The sequence below is a fragment of the Bos taurus genome, chromosome 11 (genome assembly GCF_002263795.3).
Source record: "Bos taurus isolate L1 Dominette 01449 registration number 42190680 breed Hereford chromosome 11, ARS-UCD2.0, whole genome shotgun sequence".
Classification (NCBI taxonomy): Eukaryota; Metazoa; Chordata; class Mammalia; order Artiodactyla; family Bovidae; genus Bos; species Bos taurus.
In genome coordinates this window covers 98,713,141-98,727,922 of record NC_037338.1, presented here as the reverse complement: position 1 = coordinate 98,727,922, position 14,782 = coordinate 98,713,141, and the positions used below count along the sequence as shown (strand labels likewise).

Genomic DNA, 14,782 nt, shown 5'->3' with positions numbered 1-14,782 from the left:
TGAAGAATCTCCCTGGAAGGACATACTAAAACTGAAGAGATGGTCTGGGCTGGGGATGGAGGGGACTTGGGAGGTTGAGGGGAGAAAGGTAGATGGGAGATTTATTTTCACCGAGTACGCTCTTATATCTTGTGAAACCAGATCATGAGCATGTATGACCAGGCACGCATGTGTGCATACATACAGCCGTTATTTAAAAATAAAACACGAGAAGCGAAAGCAAGACTGCCACGCTTGTTTGAGAGCTCAGGAGCCCACGTCAGTTGCCCTCTCGCTAGATACACAGAACAACTTTACCTAGAAGGAGTTTTGTGTGTTGATTTCATGTCTAGTCTTTGAAGCCAGACCCCAGGTTCAATCCTGGCTATCACTTACGGGCTGTGTGATCTGGGTCAAGTTACTTTACCTCTCTGTGTTTTAACAGCCTCATGAGCAAAATGGGGACAGTAACAGGGCTGTACTTCATGGAGTTGGTTGAAGGCTACATTAAATAATACATGAAAGCTCTTAGTACATAATTAGCTATTTTAATCTAGAAAATGACTGTGAGTTCATAGAACTAAATAGTTTAACTACAAAAGAAGGGCCAGTCTACGGTAAAAATCCCTAAATAAAGATCCACTACTAAAAATTAATCCTTTTTTTTTTTTAAGGCACTGAAAATCTGGTGAATTGGGGCAGCTGGTGATCTTTTGGGCCCTCATCTACAAATAAAAGATAAATCCCGTATTGAGTAAGTAACTGGTTTTTCCTTTAATAGACTCCTCTGTACCACAGAACTGAGCTATGAACTCAGGGCAGGTTCCAGCCAAGACGGAGTAACAGGAACCAATTCACACTCCCGACTATAACAACTAATGTACAGACAAAATGTGAGACGATGGTTTCCAAGACACTGGGCAACAAAGCACAGGAGGCCTTAGGTTTCCAAACAAGTGAGACCTGCAATCGCCCAGGCTTCCTGCCGAGTTTCCAGGCTATCGTGCAGAGTGGACACGCAGCAGAGCCCAGCAGTCTCCCCACACTGAAGAGCAGGAGCTGGGAGGCCAGGACAGCTGGAGTTTGCAGGGCAGAGAAGACAGAGCTGCAGAGTGAGGTCTGGAGCTCTGCTGAGGGCCTCTGGGAGTCAGAGCATGTGAGTATGAGGAAACTGCCTGTGGATGGGGAAAGAACTGGCCAAGGGCATCACAGGGCTAAGAGCAGTTCCTGTTCCCACCAGCTGGAGTGGAAAACCTCATAACATAGGTAAGTTCAGGAAGGGTACTCAGAAGGGTTTGCCTCCATAGTTGGGGCAAAACTGGCCCTAGACTAAAGGCTGTTCTTGTTGATCTAACAATATAGAAAGCTGGCCCAAGGGAGTCGAACTGTTTCCAAATAACTGCACCCTGGAATAAAGCTCAAGAATATTAATAGGAATACAAAAATATCCAAGATAAAAATCCCATAAAAAAATTAACAGCAATGCAAAGAAGCAAGAGAAGATGACCCACAATGAGAAATCAATCCATTGAAACTGACCCAGAAAGGATATGTATGATGGAATAAGGACAGAAGGATATTACAAGTCATAACTGTATTCCACATGCTCAAGAAAGAAACAGCACGTTAGAGACACTACAGATACTCTAGATGAAAATTACAATGTCTGAGATGAAAATCACACCTGGATGGTTTTAACAGCAGATGAGGCAACGCAGAAGAAAAGATTAAGGAACTTGAAGACACAGCAATAGAAACTTTCCAAAAGGAAACACACGTAGAAAAAATAAAGCCATAAAAAAGAGAGAGAGAGAAATGCATTAGTGACCTGTGGGAGAACTGCTAATATACTAATATCCACCCATCTGAAACTCATGGAGGTGGGAACATAAAAGATATTTAAATAAATAATGGCCAGGTTTTATCCAAATTTATTAAAACCTACAGATCCAAGACCTCAACAAACCTCAAGCATAAGGAACGTCAAAACAAAACAAAACAAAATTACGCTCAGGCACATCACAATTATTTCTGAAAACCAGTGATAAAGAGGAAAATCTAAAAAGCACCTTGAGAAAAACACCCATTACATTCAGAACAAAAACAAGAATGACAGGGGATTTCCATCAGAAACTGCTAACCCAGAATTTTATACCTAGAAAAATACCATCCAGAAGGAGGGCAAAACACTTTCCAGACGCACGAAAACTTAAAAGAATTTACTGACAGCAGAAGTGTATTACAAGAAATGTTAAAGAAGCCCTTCAGACAGAAGGAAAACGATACCAGATGAAGAATGGAATGAAAAGAATGAAAAGCACTAGAAATGGTAATTGTGTGGGTAGAAAGAAATTCTTCTTATTGTTTAAATCTCTTTCAAATATAAGTGACAATTTAAAGCAAAAATAAAACAACGTATTGTGGGTTTACAACATGCATCCTTCGCTTTAGTCGTGTCCAACTATTTGCGACTCTTTGGACTGTAGCCTGCCAGGCTCCTCTGTCCATGGGATTCTCCAGGCATGAATACTGGAGCGGGTTGCCATGCCCTCCTTCAGGGGACCTTTCAGACCCAGGGATCAAATCCATGTCCCTGTGTCTCCTGCATCGGTAGGCAGGTTCTTTACCACTAGCATCACCTGGGAAGCCCATAAAAAGACAAGCCATAGAGGCAGCCTGCGTGGTTTATAACATATGTAGAAGTAAAAATGTGTGAGAACCATTGCACAAAGGCTGGGGAGAAAGAAATGAAAGCATAATGTTTAATAGTCTTAAACTAGGACTTCCCTGGTGGTGGTACAGTGGATAAGAATCCTCCTGTCAACGCAGGGGACACAGGTTTGATCCCCGGTTTGGGAAGATTCCACATGCTCAAAGAAACAAAGACAGCGCTAAGTTGTGTCCGACTCTTGTGACCTATGGACTGTAGCCTGCCAGGCTCCTCTGTCCATGGGAACTTCCAAGCAAGAATACTGGAGTGGGTTGCCATTTCCTTCTCCAGGGGATCTTCCTGACTCAGGAACCGAACCCAGGTCTCCAGCATCGCAGGCAGATTCTTTACCGACCAAGCTAGGTGGGAAGCCCCACATGCAGAGGAGCAACTAAGCCTGTGTGCTGCTGCAACTACGAAGCCTGTGCTCTACAGCCTGAGAGCCGCAACGACTGAGCCCACACACCGAAACTACTGAAGCCGGAGCTCCCAGAGCCTGTGCTCCGCAACGAGAGAAACTGCAGTGGCGAGAGGCCCGTGCGCAACCACAGGGCAGCCCCCAGCTGACCTCAACCAGAGAAAGCCCGCGCCCAGTAACAAAGATCCAAGACAGCCAAACAAACAAATAAACAAATAAATAAAATGTAAAGCAGAATCTTAAACTGCTTATGAAGGGGTATAATATCAGTTGAGATAGGTTGTGATAAGTTAAAGATGTATACTATAATTCCAAAAGCTACCATTGAAGAGAGAGAGGTGGCGGGGAAAGAGAGACAGAAAGTTATAACTAGTAAGCTAACAAAAGAGATAAAGTGAAATTATAAATACTCTCTGACCCAAAAAAGAAGGCAGAAAGAGAAAGGAACATAGAATGGGTGGTACAAATAGAAAACAAACAGTGAGATGGCAGATTTATACTCAACCGTTATCAGCAACTACAGTAGATATAAATGGTTTAAACATCTCAGTGCAAAGGTAGAGATCGTCAGGCTGGTCAAAAAAGCAAGATCTAGCTAGATGTTGCCTATAAGAAACACACTTTAAATATAAAGATACACGTAGGTTAAAAGTAAAAGAATAGACATAACAATCCTAAATGTTTTAGTACCACATTGCTACTGCTGCTGCTAAGTCGCTTCAGTCGTGTCCAACTCTGTGTGACTCCATAGACGTCAGCCCACCAGGCTCCCCCGTCCATGGGATTCTCCAAGCAAGAACACTGGAGTGGGTTGCCATTTCCTTCTCCAATGCATGAAAGTGAAAAGTGAAAGTGAAGTTGCTCAGTCGGGTCCGACTCTTAGTGACCCCATGGACTGCAGTCTACCAGGCTCCTCCATCCATGGGATTTTCCAGGCAAGAGTACTGGAGTGGAGTGCCATTGCCTTCTCCGAGGACCACAATACAGAGCTTCAAAAGACAGAAAGTAAAAACCCAACAGAACTGCAAGGAAAAGAGAGTCAAATCCACTATTATAGTCAGGTCTTAACACCCTCGTCTCAGTAAATGGTAGAGCAAGTAGACAGAAAATCAGCGAGCACACAGAAGACTTGAGCAACACTACAGCTTACCTACTGACCTGACCTAACGCCTATAAAACACTCTGCTGGACGAGACTAGCGTGCACATTCTTCTCAAGTACACACAGAACACATTCTGGCTCATAAAACAAGACTCATTAAATTAAATATAAGTGGATTCAATCTGTACAAAATGTTTTTTTGACCACAGTGGAATTAAGTTAGAAATCAATGATAGAAAGGTACCTGGGAAATATTTACATGTTTAGAAATGAAATGTGTTGTTGTTTAGTCGCCATGTCTGACTCTTTTGTGACCCCATGGACTGTAGCCCACCAGGCTCCTCTGTCCATGGGATTTCCCAGGCAAGAATACTGGAGTGGGTTGCCCTTTCCTTCTCCAGGGGATCTTCCTGACTCAGGGATTGAGCCTGTGTTTCCTGCATTGGCAGGTGGATTCTTTACCACAGAGCCACCAGGGAAACAGAAATGAAATGTAACTGTAAATAATCTATGTGTCAAAGAAGAAACCAAAGGAGAAATGAAAAGGTATTTTGAATGGTATGAAACCACAACACAGCAAAACTTGTGGGATGTAGCCAGAGTAGGACTCAGAAGGGAAAGCCTACATCCTATGGTCTTAAATCCATGAGGTGTTTCTACTTACCAGAAAAGAACAAATTACACCCAAAGTCAGCAGAAGAAAAGAAATAATAACTAGGCAAGGAGGAGACAGGCCTATTTATCCTAAAATCTCCTTTGACCAGCACTTGAGGCAGCAATCAATGAAAACATATTCAATTTGCATACTTTGCCAATATTTTGACTTTAAAGCAACCTTTCTAGTACCTTTGATTTCCTTGTGGGTTAATGCAGTACCTCTCTTTCTTATATGAGAGCATCACCAGTATCTGGTCGATCATTAGTTTCTTTCAGAGTCACTATAACACAACTCCACCTCACTTAACTTTCTTGGGGGAACCCCTGATATCCAGAGAAAGAACTGGAGAGTATAACCCTCCTGCAACTGTAGATTTATAAACATCAACAGAGCCTGGTTAAGCTGAGGGTAATCACCTGCAGAAGGAACCCATTCTTCCAAGAATCTAGAAAACAGACTTAGGGATAAAAGTGTGTCTCAGGATCTCCTATACTTTTCAGAGAAAACAACAAATTCTAATGGAATGGCTTCCCAATGGGAACCCATTCTAAAGTATCCTGATGAATTGCCCTGGGTATAGAAGCCCCTGGGACATCACACAGAAGGACAATTGGAGGCTCCTGAGGGAGTCTTATAACAGGGCGGAGAGCTCTCTGATGACTGACTCCAGGGTAATTCCCCTCGTCTGCTGGTTACCAGTTTCACTACCTACAAACCATCTATCTTAGAATTATAATTAGCATTAGGAAGAGATGTAGTCAAATCGACGACTACTAACACTTTTAACCAAAAAAAAAAATGAAGCCAGATTTTATTTGAATGAAAGCGAAAATGATTTGATTTGAAAATGAGGACAGCCTTGGCCAATGGGTTATATGGAGGGTAACACATGAATGCTCAAACTACTGCACAATTGCACTCATCTCACACGCTAGTAAAGTAACGCTCAAAATTCTCCAAGCCAGACTTCAGCAATATGTGAACCATGAACTTCCAGATGTTCAAGCTGGTTTTAGAAAAGGCAGAGGAACCAGAGACCAAATTGCCAACATCTGCTGGATCATCAAAAAAGCAAGAGAGTTCCAGAAAAACATCTATTTCTGCTTTATTGACTATGCCAAAGCCTTTGACTGTGTGGATCACAATAAACTGTGGAAAATTCTGAAAGAGATGGGAATACCAGACCACCTGACCTGCCTCTTGAGAAACCTGTATGCAGGTCAGGAAGCAACAGTTAGAACTGGACATGGAACAACAGACTGGTTCCAAATAGGAAAAGGAGTACGTCAAGGCCGTATATTGTCATCCTGCTTATTTAACTTATATGCAGGGTACATCATGAGAAACCCTGGGCTGGAAGAAGCACAAGCTGGAATCAAGATTGCCGGGAGAAATATCAATAACCTCAGACATGCAGATGACACCACCCTTATGGCAGAAAGTGAAGAGGAACTAAAAAGCCTCTTGATGAAAGTGAAAGACGAGAGTGAAAAAGTTGGCTTAAAGCTCAACATTCAGAAAACAAAGATCATGGCATCTGGTCCCATCACTTCATGGGAAATGGATGGGGAAACAGTGGAAACAGTGTCAGACTTTATTTTTGGGGGCTCCAAAATCACTGCAGATGGTGACTGCAGCCATGAAATTAAAAGACGCTTACTCCTTGGAAGAAAAGTTATGACCAACCTAGATAGCATATTGAAAAGCAGAGACATTACTTTGCCAACAAAGGTCCATCTAGTCAAGGCTATGGTTTTTCCAGTGGTCATGTATGGATGTGAGAGTTGGACTGTGAAGAAAGCTGAGCGCTGAAGAATTGATGCTTTTGAACTGTGGTGTTGGAGAAGACTCTTGAGAGTCCATTGGACTGCAAGGAGATCCCACCAGTCCATCCTAAAGGAGATCAGTCCTGGGTGTTCATTGGAAGGAATGATGCTAAAGCTGAAACTCCAGTACTTTGGCCACCTCATGCGAAGAGTTGACTCACTGGAAAAGACTCTGATGCTGGGAGGGATTGGGGGCAGGAGGAGAAGGGGACCACAGAGGATGGGATGGCTGGATGGCATCACCAACTCGATGGACATGAGTTTGAGTGAACTCTGGGAGTTGGTGATGGACAGGGAGGCCTGGCGTGCTGTGATTCATGGGGTTGCAAAGAGTCAGACACGACCGAGCGACTGACTAAACTGAACTGAAGACATGAATGGGTCAAATCTGTAAAAAAACTCTAAGGTTTTGACCAAAACTGAAACCCACAAACTAAAACACTTAAACCAGATATACAGAAATTATATCCTCTGCAGCTACCAAACTTAGGACAAAAATTTTTAGATGCCAACTTAATATGCAATGAGGTACATCTTTTTTTATATATCCTTTTGAATGGTGCAGGAGCAAAAGACTGTGAAGGCTCTCTTTATACACTAGTAGTAACGATTTGCTGTTTCAAAGGCACCACTGTGGCAGGTGACTTATCCTTCTCTGACATGAGTTAACTGGAGAATTTAAATGCTTAGATCGCGGGTGTTGTCCCATGCTGTCCCATGGCAGAAGGGGTCTTAGGACGTCAGGCAGGACTGTTAACCAGCTTCCTGCCCTCGACTCAGCCCCCAATCAGATGACGAAGAGGAGCCAGGCACTGGCCTCCTTTGGCGCTGAAGGTGACAAAACTACAGTAATGAAGAAGGTGAAACCCCCTCGTCTGTTTCCATCTTAGGAGGTAAAACCAGAAAATCTAGCTTTGGCCAAAACTCCCTGAAGCGGACTCCTGTGACTGTGGGAAAGACAAGTGCCCCACAGAGGAAATAGTTTTTTGGACGCTTATTTACTCCTGGTGAAAAGCCAGTCTCCGCTGAGGTCCTAAGTTCAAGGTCAATGCCTGGGAACAAAGATGTCTTTTTCTTTTCTCTAAAAGAAAGTCAGGGGTGTGCAACATGAACCTGATTTTAAGTGTAGGGTTTTGCGACATAGAATGTAAATTAAAGAGCTGGAGAAACAAGAGACAGAATAGAAACACAGCATAATTTTTTGTCTTTTTCTGCTCTGATAGGAGCCTGATTCTCCTTTCAGATTCCATAGATGTCAAGTATAAAGGGGGGTGGGATGGGGTGGTGGTGGTGGGGAGAATATGGTATTAAGGCTGGCCATATAAACACCCTAAGTCACCTAAAGTGATCAGAAATTTCTCCAAATTGACCAGCAGGAGCCAAACCACGGGCACATGTTCAGCTTACTCGTGGAAGCCACACTTTCCTAGTCCTTCTTCGCTCCCACGTGAAGTGGCAAGCCAGCAGATTATTAAAGCAACAGTAGATGTTTGCAGTTTCTTAAAGCTGATTCCAGAATCGCCCTCTAAAACTGATATCATCTGAATGAGTGTGAATGCACGTGCGTTTGTGCTAAATCGCTTCAGTTGTGTCCAACTCTTTGCGACCCTTTGGACTCTTTGGAACCCACCAGGCTCCTCTGTCCATGGGATTCTCCAGGCAAGAATACTGGAGTAGGTTGCCATGCCCTCCTCCAGGCAGTCTTCCCGACACAGGGACTGAGCCTGCATCTCTTATGTCTCCTGCCTTGGTAGGTGGGTTCTTCACCACTAGCGCTACCTGGAAGTCCTGAGTGTGAATGTAGCTGTCACCAGTCTCTTCCTCAGTCCTGGGGGAGGACCTCAGAGAGAGGAGCTCACACAAAGGGTGTGAAACCCACCAGATGGACGGCTGCTTTCTTCAGCAAATACACATCAGAGCTGCTCAGGGTGTGAAGGGCAGATGGGAGACCTCCATGTAAGAATGACTGGTTTATATCAAGTCAGCACTTTAGAAACAATTCAGAAAAGGAAGTTTTTAGCTACAGAACCATTTACCAGATCCTATTTTATATTGCTTATATAGGCTTAAAGAAAAGCCTCTAGCCAAAAAAAAAAAAAACACCCAAGATGTAAAGGAAGAAAGGAAAAAAGTTAACCATGTCCATAAATGTATCACTAAAGGCTTCTATGGGGATGTAATCTCTCCCATAGAAGAGGCCCTACATGACCGCATAAGGTGTTTCAGTAAGACCCTGGACAAGTTATTTAACGTCTCTGACCTGGACAAACCTCAAAGCCTTTCCATTTCTAACATCCCAGGGGTTCAAACTCAATCCAAGGCCATGAACTAGAAGCAACAGGAGGGATGGTAAAAAGGCCAGGTGAGGATGGTGAAGGCGGGCACGGTAGTGGGCTGGGTTAACAGCAGGACTCTTCAGCTGCATGGGACTAAAGACAAGGAGGCGACACTGTGCCCCTTCTGGGTAATCCAAACCATCCCCTGCTCTTTATTTACCACTGGCATTTCCAAATTCTTTTTTCTTTTGCAAGTTTTCTCACACAATGGAGGTGGTTTTTCCTTGTATTTGGCAAGAAGACTCCAGCCCAGGAGGAGGGAGGGCTGCGAGAAAGGAGGCAGGAGGCCAGGCGTGGCTGGAGTGTGGGACCAGCAGCAGGAACAGGGAGAGCCACCGGGCAACACCCCCGCCCCCAACTCGGACTCTGAGAACGTAAGCCCGTGAGCCGTTAGTCACCTCCTTTTCAGGCTTCCGGGCCTGGAGTTTAAAGCGGATAAGCACCTTCCGTCCTACCTTTGTTATTCATTTACTTTAAAGGAAGGTGCATCTTAAATGAATGGCTTCTTTTTTTAGATGCTCTGTTGAGTCTTTTAGAGTCCAGAACGGACCTATTGCTTCCTGAACACCCTGGGGGGAGGTCTTAAGACACTCAGCTGGTGTCAGGGCACAGATACGCGCCTGTCACAAACTGCAAAAATAAAGGCTGCAAAGTGTTAAGGGCTACTTAAGTACCGCCAGCCATGGAAGGACAGAGGCTGTATAAGCTGAGCTAAATTGGGCTGAGAACAAATATCCTGGGTTCTGCCACTGACTCTGCCTTCAACCAGCCCGACCTCGGAACCTCAGTCCCACTTCTACAAACTAATGAGGTTAGTGAGACCACCTCCAAAGGTGTTAAGCTCTACTCGTGAAAGCACAAGAGGCTGACAAGAGCGGTGCTCACGGGGGCCCACGTCCACCCTGGGAAACATCTGGGCCGAAGACATCATTGTGTGTAGAGTAACACGACCGCTTTTTGGAAATCTCCTGCTAACAGGGTTTCTTTCTCTTTCTCTTTTTTCTGTTTCAATCTTTGGAGAAGGCAATGGCACCCCACTCCAGTACTCTTGCCTGGAAAATCCCATGGATGGAGGAGCCTGGTAGACTGCAGTCCATGGGGTTGCTAAGAGTCGGACCCGACTGAGTGACTTCACTTTCACTTTTCACTTTCATGCACTGGAGAAGGAAATGGCAACCCACTCCAGTGTTCTTGCCTGGAGAATCCCATGGACGGGGGAGCCTGGTGGGCTGCCGTCTATGGGGTCGCACAGAGTCAGACACGACTGAAGGGATTTAGCAAAGGCTGTAGGGCCCAGGTTTTCTGCAGCCCCATCAGCTGGCAGGAGACTGTGCTGCACACCCTTTATTACCGACACCCTTTACAACCACATCCCCTAGGCTTTCTCCTTCTTTCGAGTTCACTTTTCACCTCAGTTACCTAAGAAAAAAATGTAGATGATTACCCCCAACTCTGGGCATCTTATTTTCAAAGACTCCCTGGGAAAAGGTCATTTTGGGTTGAACACTGTCGCAGGTTCTTTATGAACTTCTTTTAATTCAATCCCACAACAAGCCCACTGAACTAGGTATTCCTCCCACCAGGATAAGGAGACTGAACCTCCTACTCAGCCTGGAGAGGTCGAGTAACTTGCTCAAGGTCACAGAGCTCGCAAGCAGCTAGGACAATACCTGAACCCAGGTTTACACTGTAAAACCTGTGCTGGGTTATTCAAAAGTTTGATTGAGATATTATTTGCATACCAAGGAAATCACCCATTTGAGTGTATAGTTCAGTGGCTTTTAGTATATTCAGGGATATTTGCAATCATCATCAGTTTTAGGCCACTTTCATCACCTCACAAAGAACCCTAGCCACCCCACCCCTCAAAAGAAATGCCAGACTTATTATTAGTTATCACCGTCCTAGCTCTCCATTGCCCTCCACTCCCCGGCCCAGGCAACCACTAGTCTATTTTCCGTCTCCACTGCTTTCCCTGTTTTGGACTTCCAAGGAAAATCTGTAGTCTTAATTCCAGGGCACACTGCCTCAGAGAAGGGTGCAGGGAAGTGTGGACACGTGAGAAGGGCGAAACTACCGAGCAGCAGCAGAGATTACAGGAAGACAGCTGCCTTCCGGTAAGACAGCTGTTTCCAAGGACCCTTAGATCCTGTTTCTAGGTTGTTCCTGAAGGTACACCTGGGGCAAATGGGTAATAGACTCAAGGAGACAGACTTCAGTCTGATCTGAGAATGAACTCAGACGGACCCCAACTCAGTCCACAAAGGAAAGGGCTGGATGGTCCTCTGCAAAGGAGGATGTCACAGGAGGAAATGCTGGGTGGGAGGCTGGCCTACGATGGCCAGTGACCGTCGAAGACTAAATTCTTTGGCTCTGCCAAATTCACATTAGTGAAAGAAGAAACGGTTAAAAATGAAAAGTCAGCTCAGATTTAATGAGACTAGTCCCCTGGGAGTGCAGTTTTATTCACTGAATTCATCCTGCGGCTATGTACTCAGCTGGACTAGAAACGAATACTAGCAAAATATTTGTTTCCCTCATTCCCCTGTGGTTTCTGTGAGGCTTCAACAATTGATGGCTCTTTGAACATCAAAGGAATTCACCCACTGAAGCTCCAGGTCAGGCCCACTCTGGTATGTTCTTATTTAATACTTGGTCTAAGGATCAGGGTACTGGGCTCCACCTTTCCAGATATCAACTAATTAAAAACAAAAATCTTCTAGCCGAGTTGATGATAATTCCTCCAACCCAGGAACCAATTTTACAATATAACATAATCAGTTAAATATGTAAAGTCAATCTAGTCTGCGAATGGCATTTTTCTAATGTGTCATTCTATTATACCAAGTTATGTCTCCGCCCTTTCCAGGGAAAAGGGTCTTTGTTCTGTAGAGTTTCTTACCTAAGTGTGACTATTTAGGCAAATACCTGTCCCACAAATGGCCAGACACTGAAAAGGCATAGAGTCCAACAGTAGCATATGATCAAGCATGCCAACTTGACATTATTCCAGGTCAACAGAGATTGCTTCCTATACACTGCTCAGGTCAAGGAGAGAATTAGGACAGGGTAAGCTCTCATGTTTGATAGGGTAATCTCTGAATAATCCTGAAACCTATTTTGGGGATAAAAGATGTGGTTCTAAAAAGATGGGGACTCCCCTGGTGATCCAGTGGTTCAGAATCTGCCTTGCAATGCAGGGGATGAGGGTTCGATTCCTGGTCGGGGAACTAAGATCCCAGGTGCCAAATAAAGATCCTGTAAGCCAAATAAAAGGATCATTCTTCAAGTTCTCCCCCAAGTCCAGCTTGTGAGGTTCAAACTAGATGGAGCACACCAAGTCTCTTGAGTCAGCAAACTTGACCATACCATCATCCAGAATCCTCACTTGTATCAAACACCAGCTGCTGAGGAGAGTCTCTCAAGCCTCAGCTAGAGGAACAACAGCTGACACGTCACCCAGCTTGGGTTCTTTCCCTAATTGGCTGCCTGAGTTCCAGCCTATGTTTTAAATTTGTTTTCAGACAGAGATTTTGTTTGGTCACATGAAAATGCCTTAAATAGGCAATGCTATAATTAGCTCTCGCCAGAGCCTCATCTCCCAAAGCTGCTACTGTGGTTGTCATCTTCTTTCTGTCTTTAATAAACTCTTCCCTTCTTTTGTCCCGGGACAGGCTTCCTGCTCACATGCCCTTTACAAAGAAAATTTCTCTAGATGGCTGTCACTGGTGTCTCTGGCCCACTGCCATTTAAGTAAATTTTCCTCGACTGTTCCAATTTCTTCTGAAACCAAGGGAGATGCCAAAAACTGCTGGCTCATTTCTAAAGAAAGCTCAATCCAGTGGTGGTAAGCTAGTGGGAGGCTCTGTGTAGTCACAAGGCCTGGGTTCACTGGCCGCCCACTGATAAACCCTCACGGCTGAGTCCTGTGCAAACCCACGCCACCTCAGACTGGTCCTGTGGGTTATATGGGGCAGCTGCCAGAGTTGGATGTTGTGTTTGTCAGTGCCTATTCCCGCGGCAGGCAACCCATTTTGAACTGAAGGGTATCCCCCCGGCCACCACCAATTCTCTCTTGCCTTTGCTACTTCTGCAAAACTGCAGCACCACTTTTTCTCTCTGTAGCTAATACTGATAACTATTGCAGCAGGAAGTGGTAAGGGGATTCGTGAGGCAGGGTGTCTTCCTGTGGCCCAGCTATTCACAAGAAGGCAGGTTCTCTCTCTCCTACTTAAAACCATTCGCTTGCAGGACTAGCCCGTGCTCTTCCACAGGTAATAAACGAGTAAAATGAATCATTCCCAATCTCGCAAAGCTGTATAATTTCACATTCATCAGCTGAAAGAGTTGGTAGAAGTAGTCAGTCCATACGAAAAGCCATACAGTGAAAGGAAACTTACTCCCTAAGTTAGAGATTGTAGAGCCAGTGTGACTCCAATGGGTTAGGCTCCTTTTGGTTAATCAAAAAAGTTTCAACACTGGAAAGAAAATGATCACTTTCTCCTTGTTTGCCCTTAAAATTTACATTTACTACCCCCCCCCCAAAAAAAAAAAATAGATTTGGATCCATGTCAGATGTGCCACGAATCATAAAAACACTGACTCCAGTTGAGGTGTAAACATTGAATACACTCCTGCAGCCCAAGGCCCTCCATGTAACCTGGTGGCTAGGTTCACAGAAGCAGAAAGGCTTACCTAGGCCCACACCTCCCTGAGCCCATAAGTCATAGACCCTCTGAGTTCAGCCATCTCATCTTTCCAAGTGATTTATTCATCAGTTATGGATTAGAAAATATTCAGCTCAGTTCTGTGTAACACTCCACTTGAAAAGACTTTAAAAAAATTCTTGCTTCTAAGCCTGTTGGACTTAACCCAATGATTCTATCTTGCACAGTATTACCCTTGGTCTCCCTAGGCTGATCCTAAGTAGGTGAAACAGCTTGGATGTTGAGCCAAGATACTCTGGACATGAGTTTAAAACTTTATGTACACCTATCTGAAAAACAAATTGCTTAAATTCACTGGCGTTTTACCAAAAACTTTTTTCACACTTAGCTATGAGATTCTCTAATTGCGGTATGTACAAATGGACCAAAGGAACTAACTTACAAGAGAAACAGGTTGCTAGGTAAAGTGGTCTTCCTCCAGGTTATAAATCAGGCTAAGCCACAATAAACAAAACACTTGGAAAAGGGCAGCTACAGCTACAAAGTCAGATAGGAAAACATACCATGAGAGACAGAAGAGGAAGAAACAGCCTCTGCTTGAGGGTTTCATACAGAAAGGACAGCACATCTCTGTCCCTCCTTCCCCCTTGGCCAGGCGGCCACTCCAGAACAAGAGTAACAAAGTCTCCTCCTAGGTGGGCCAGGCTTTCACTTTAAGGAAAAAAATTTCTCCTGGATTCTTTCACTCTAATCTGCAAGCTTGTAAGAGATCTTGGTCCCATTTTCTGGATAAGCATGTCAACTGGGATTGAGCCTCACCCAGAACTGTCAGTTCTTACCACCCACATGGCAGGATCTGCCTGAAACCCCAGTTCCCATTTTTTCCAACTCCCACATGTTTCTGAGAGGAACCCGATCAGGGTCCACCGCTGGCATGGAAACGTGGGGCCACTGGAAGAGGATGGATAAAACCATTAATGATGGGTAGAAGGGAACATCAAAGCTTAAGTCTTGAGGTCAGAAGGTGACATACAGCAGACTCTGGAGACCTGGCCTTCTACTTTGGGGAAAGCCCCGGCAGAAAGGG

The 14,782-nt window shown here is 44.6% G+C and overlaps 1 protein-coding gene across 3 annotated transcripts in view; it reads right to left on the bottom strand.

Moving 5' to 3' along the window:
- The window catches only part of SLC25A25 (solute carrier family 25 member 25), a 40,248-nt gene that overhangs the window by 20,997 nt on the left and 4,469 nt on the right, over positions 1-14,782 (bottom strand). The window lies entirely within an intron of this gene.